General features: G+C 32.7%; 1 long non-coding RNA gene across 2 annotated transcripts; it reads left to right on the plus strand.

The window, feature by feature from the left end:
- The first annotated feature begins 2,140 nt into the window (after positions 1 to 2,140).
- Positions 2,141 to 4,487, plus strand: LOC132266961 (uncharacterized). 2 transcript variants are annotated; one of them, XR_009468786.1, is made up of 4 exons: positions 2,141 to 2,535; positions 2,621 to 2,936; positions 3,513 to 3,694; positions 4,058 to 4,487. It is a non-coding gene; the product is annotated as an uncharacterized LOC132266961 (long non-coding RNA). The 2 variants fall into 2 exon arrangements; XR_009468785.1 differs by having other exon boundaries at positions 2,141 to 2,936.
- Positions 4,488 to 5,949: the final 1,462 nt, after the last annotated feature.

Below are 5,949 nucleotides of genomic sequence, written 5' to 3' on the forward strand. Positions count from 1 at the left end.
TGGGTGTCACCCGTTTCCACGATTGACATGATGGAGCTTGGAAAGTGTGTATAGTGGAGAACCGAGCCAAGGACCTGTGACAGGCCACCCCCCTTTGTTTTATGGCGGGGTTTGTGGCTTGAGAGGAATATGAGGTCTTTTGAATGAGAGGAATCTCCTATTTGGTTTCTCAAATACAACAGTCTTTATTTATTTATTTAGGTTAATGGGTCTAATTATACATCACTGGGGCATCTTTTAGAGTTTGTGGATAGCTTGAAATTATAGTGGCCTAAGATGTCTTCTTCTTCTTCTTAGAGAGTCTTTTATGACAATCTTACTTATAAAACAAAAAACTCCCTTAACTTCTTAAAATTTAAAATTTAAATTGACGCTCTTCGTGTTTAGTGGGTCACTTTGGTTAAAGTGTTTGGATAGGTGGGATGATTTGATGAATAAAATTGTTTAGACTGGATGATTCAATGAATTAAATTGTTTATATTGTAGGTAATAGTACTTGAAGAAAGTAGGTTTTTTTTTTAATAAAAGGTTGATAATATCACCGTTGATGGAATTTATGTGGTATGATTAGAGTGTTTGGTGGATGGATGGGACTATTTAAACAGTAGGTAATACTTGAAAATTTTATAGAAGGTAACACTTGAATATAATACAAGAATTTATGGAAGGTAAATAGTTGTATGGAAGAAGTACAATACAAAGTAGAAGAAAGAAAATTTCTTTTATTGCATGACAATTGATTATTATTTTTTTAATTTTTTTTGTTAGCCTGACAATGATTAGTAATTAGTTGGGGGTAAAATTGAATCTAGGATCAATATGGTGGGGGCACTTTAGATCTGGTCTTTTTACTACTCGGCAACACCGTCACACCTGGAGCAATTAATTATTCTACAATTACAATTTCTAATATTTTTTTCTTTTTAGAAATTTGTACAAGTACTTTGACATGTCATCTGTGTGAAAATATACATTATTACTCCATATCTCGAGTTACAATTTGTACACATATTTTTGCATGTATTTGTCTAGGGAAATCTATTTAGACTTTCTTAGTCTAATTCTTTTGTTGCGTGCATACATGTGCTCTAAGCAATTAGCTACCTTAGTAAATCACATTAATACATTTTACTTATCTATATATATATATTTCTTTGGAGATGTAATTGGCGCTCCATAAAACTCCTCTTGCGCTCCACCCTTATTCCCAACAAAATTAAATGACAAAACCCCTATATCGATTTTTTCAGATCCTATTCTCTAACATCATATTTTCTTCTCATTCTTCGTTTATCTGATTTTTTTTTTTTTTTTTTTCATTAGCGTAGATTGTGGATTTTAGCCTCAAATATTGATATGATCAACAAAGCATTCTTAAAACCTCTTTCCATGTTATTACTGGTAATAGAATTAAACGATCCTTGTAATAAAAAAGCAAACGACCCTTTTTTTTTTTTTATATATATTTATATTTTAAATGTTTTTTATAGGTAAATGTATTTTGTATAAATAAGAAAATTATGTGCAGCCCAGATACTAGCCTGAGGAAGGCTATAGAGCTATGATACAAAAAGGACCTAGCCCAATATAGAGCAATAACCAGCCCACAAGGACCAACATGATAATTAATCCCCAAAGCAAGCAACATGACAGTTAATCCCTTATTTCAGTGACACATCTGTACAGTACGCAGCCCAGATACTAGCCTGAGGAAGGCTATAGAGCTATGATACAAAAAGGACCTAGCCCAATATAGAGCAATAACCAGCCCACAAGGACCAACATGATAATTAATCCCCAAAGCAAGCAACATGACAGTTAATCCCTTATTTCAGTGACACATCTGTACAGTACATTACAAGAAAAACAATTTTTTCAGAATGTCCTTTTTACCACGATTTTACAATAAAAAGTAATATATTTTATAACGGTTATTGTAAAACCGTGGTAGAAAGTTTCCTGATAATAATTATACTTTTTAACACGATTATATTATACTTTTGTATCACTCTTTTAATCACGGTTAATGAAAAACTGTGGTAGTAAATTATTCTACCACAGTTCAGGCACCGAGATCGGAAGTGAATTTGGATTAACGCAATGCGCGGGTCTTATTCCCGCTACTTTCTTAAAAATTTAAGGCAAATCATTTTAGACCAAACACACCATTCCACACATGTTAGGGCAAATCATTTCAGCCTCCCAAATCGCCTCCATCTCTATATTCTCGTTCTCAACTCTGAACTTGCTCTCTCTCTGTCTCTGCAACTGCAAACTACAAAATCTACAAGAATCAGATCAGCCTCCCAAATCGTCTCCAACTCTATTCTCGTTCTCAACTCTGAACTTGCCCTCTCTATGTCTCTGCAATTACAAACTACAAAATCTACAAGAATCAGAACCCATTTCGGCATATCATTTCAGATTGTTTAAAAAATTAAAACCCATATCCTTCAGTTTCCATCGCCCGCTGTTCCAGTTTGGGTTCGCTGTTCGAAAGCTTCAGCAATCGACCAAAATTGCATAACTCTACAGGTAAATTTCTAGGGTTTTTGAGCCTTGTCTCACATGGTGATTGATTAGCAAAAAAATCCTAGCGATATCTGTTTTATCTCTCTAGGGTTTTTATCTCAGATGGAAGGCGTCGATGATGATTTCGGCGATATATATGTAGACGTTGAAGTTCAAGCAAGTACAGCCATCAATGACTTCCCAAACCGCACTCAATCATACACAATTTAAGGAGTGGAGGGTTTGATGATGATGAAGAGGAGGAAGGTTGTGATTTTACAGCTGCAGAGGGGAATGGTTCGGGTAAGAATCGGAAATGGGTTGATCAATCCCAGTTGGGCGATGGATTGGAACAGTGTTCTAATGGTATTGGTGGCGGTGAGAGGGGAAATCTGGTGAAGGGTGGTTATCATTCACAATACAAGGTAGCGTTAAATGTTATATATATATATATATATTCGGATGTAAGAATTTGTGTTATAGGATCGAACTTGGTGTGAATAAAATTGTGAGAGTTGATCAATAATTTGTGTTCGTTTTAGAAATGAGATTGAATTTGGCAATTTCAATGGGTAGCTGTCGGTATAAGGCCTCCAAGGCTCTACCTTGGAGATCGATACCTTTTATTTTGATGTATGTGCTTTGTTCTTATCAAATGTTTGAATTGGGAGCATTTTTGGATTTAAATGGATGATCTCTTGGGAGGAAGCAGTGCGGTCACATAATTCCTGATTAAGTTTTACTTTGTAACTGGACTCATTTCAAATAATAGAACTCTCAGTTTAGCTGATAAAGATAGGTTGATGTCTTTCCTTTTTCTTTTTTTTTTTTTTTTTTTTTTTTTTTTTTTGAGATTCTTTTATTTTATTATGATATGATTACGACATTTACATATGAGTTCTCTCTATTTCTCTGTAGCAGTAATATAATCATCCTACCTGAAGCAGCTGTTTATTGTTATTTGTAATTAATGATTTTTCACTGGGTTTTGTGTTGTGTAGTACTTCAGATATCAGACGGCAGCTTATCCTTGTAATTCAAAAGCCAATGGATCCATGGTTTCAGCTTCCTACTCTTCCACCTTGGCTAGAGGCAATTGGGACAATAATGGGTCCAGTCAACATATGGGCTCAAGCTCAGTAGTAACTCAAAGTGGATACAATTTCTCTCTTCCCTGGTATAGGTAAGTGAATTTGGTTATGATCTTGATTGTACTCAAGCTGGGTTCTTTGGCAAACTAGTTGTTGTTTATGACATGTGATAGATATGTCAGATGTATAATAGAATTAATATTAGTTAGGATAATGTAAGAGTTCAATAGTTAAAAATGTACTGATGTTAGAAGCACTATCTTTCTTACCACATTTATGAGAAAAAAAAAAAGCATAATGTGTATGGTGAGATGCTGAGAACAAATGCTATATGAGATTTCTGGTTCTCATAAGGGCCACTTTTGGCACTAACGTAACACTTATTCTGTTCTCGATTCATGTCATTAAAGGTTCTGTATGCTGTTGATTAAGTGGCATCCCATTTTTTCTTGCAGGACTATAGTAGATGTAAATATTGCTATGTTCAAACAGAGGCCATGGAGGCATACTGGAACTGATATAACAGATTTTTTTTTTTTAATTTTGGGTTCAACGAGGAAAGTTGGAAAAGTTATTGCAACTGTCTGGTAAATGAATATTCGTTTAATTTTACCTTCTAGTAAATTTACATTGCTTGTCCGTAAATACCAAGGTTGGTCTTCTTGGGCATACACATGTATATTAGCTGGGGTGAGGTTCTACTCCATTTCCAGTTGATTTGTTGTTATGCTGTTGATGCACTCAGCATACAACCAACCTGGTTTACTTTAGTTTACTTTCCTCCCTACTCTTCCTTCTTACCTGATTTTTAATTGCATGGCTCATCAAGTGCATCAAAATTTGTAAGTCACTGCATTTCTTTTATGATTACACATTTTTAATGCCTTTTATACTCATGCTCAGGGGTCACGTGCTTTTAAGTGATCAATTTTGCAGTGTATAGGGGGTTACGTGTTGAAAACAACACGTATAATATTTGTGTATGTAAAAGGTCAAAAGAGAGAAATCGGTTTTCACACTTTGACTATTGCAGTTTAGCATGTTATTCATTCTGTAAAATAATCTCGTCGTTTGCTTTGATTTCTTCCAGTTTTACAATTATAGATCCAGGTATTTATGTTTAACTATTTATTTATACGTTATAGATATGTGAAAATCATGAAGTTCTAAAATTTAGAATTCATGTAAATTTGTGATTAATGCTTGATATGAATTATTATAGTTTACACACAATTGGAGCACATAATGCTTTCAAAATCAATAAGGTGTATGTTCAAATTTCATTCAAATCTTTTAAAAAATTTAAAGAGAAAAGAAGGAAAACAAGACTTCAATTATCATTGAATATCTAAAGAACTCTTTTAAAATCACACTGCAAGTATTTAATTTGAATTATGTGGTTGAACTGGGTTTAGAAACTCATTCAGCAGGACAAATAACTAAATGACTTTCAATATTCTTCAGAACAAAATTCAAGTCATCTTGTCTCGGATTTTGGAACAATTAACATATGAAATTTAAAGGGCCAAACTTTTTGGTGTTCTCAAGCAAGTACAATTAATAAGCCATTCTCACTGGAAATAAATCAAAAGAATACGATTGTTTCTATTCCCAAATTGAAAATTATTAAATTTATTTAAAAAGTGTACTATATCAAGTGTTGAATAGAGAAAAAATAGGAGTTTAAAATATTATATGAAAAATTGATATTAACTTATTTTTTTATAGAGTTTTTCTAGTATGTTTATTTCTTAGTCATAAATAGTTTTTCTCGTAGATCTATTTTCAGTAAGATATATCTTTTGCATCTCTTTGGACTTCCCAACACCTTCAATGGACAGGGATAAGGGGTTTTTTTTTTTTTTTTTTTTTTTTTGCCTTTCTCTCACTGGTGGAAAATATGAAAAAGAAAAATTAAAAGTTTATAAATACTGCAAATTCCGCATGGTACAGTTTTGTATCACTTATAAGATTTTGTTGGTTTGTATATTGTTTTAAATATTAAATAAAAGTAGAGTATTTGATTGATGTAGATAGATTATGATTTCGAATTTAGGTTGGGTATAGATGGGGGGAGAGAGAGAGAGAAGAGAGTCTTGTTAAATGAGGGATTTAAAAAAATTAAATAGGAAAAAAGAAATTGAGTTCGGGCTTAGGGGATTCTAAAAATTTAAATAGGAAAAGAAAAAAATTGAATAATAATAATTATTAAAAATGAAAAAAATTTAAATACAGATCTAAATTATATTGTCCTTTAGTTTTAAATCTCATAGGATATAGCTAGATTTATGGTATTTGTTGAGGAAAAAACAAAAAGAAAAAAAGGAATGTTAATAAATCAAATATA

The sequence above is a fragment of the Cornus florida genome, unplaced genomic scaffold (genome assembly GCF_030987335.1).
Source record: "Cornus florida cultivar Cherokee Brave unplaced genomic scaffold, ASM3098733v1 CherokeeBrave_3.0.0_Hap2_Chr07, whole genome shotgun sequence".
In the NCBI taxonomy this organism is placed as follows: domain Eukaryota; kingdom Viridiplantae; phylum Streptophyta; class Magnoliopsida; order Cornales; family Cornaceae; genus Cornus; species Cornus florida.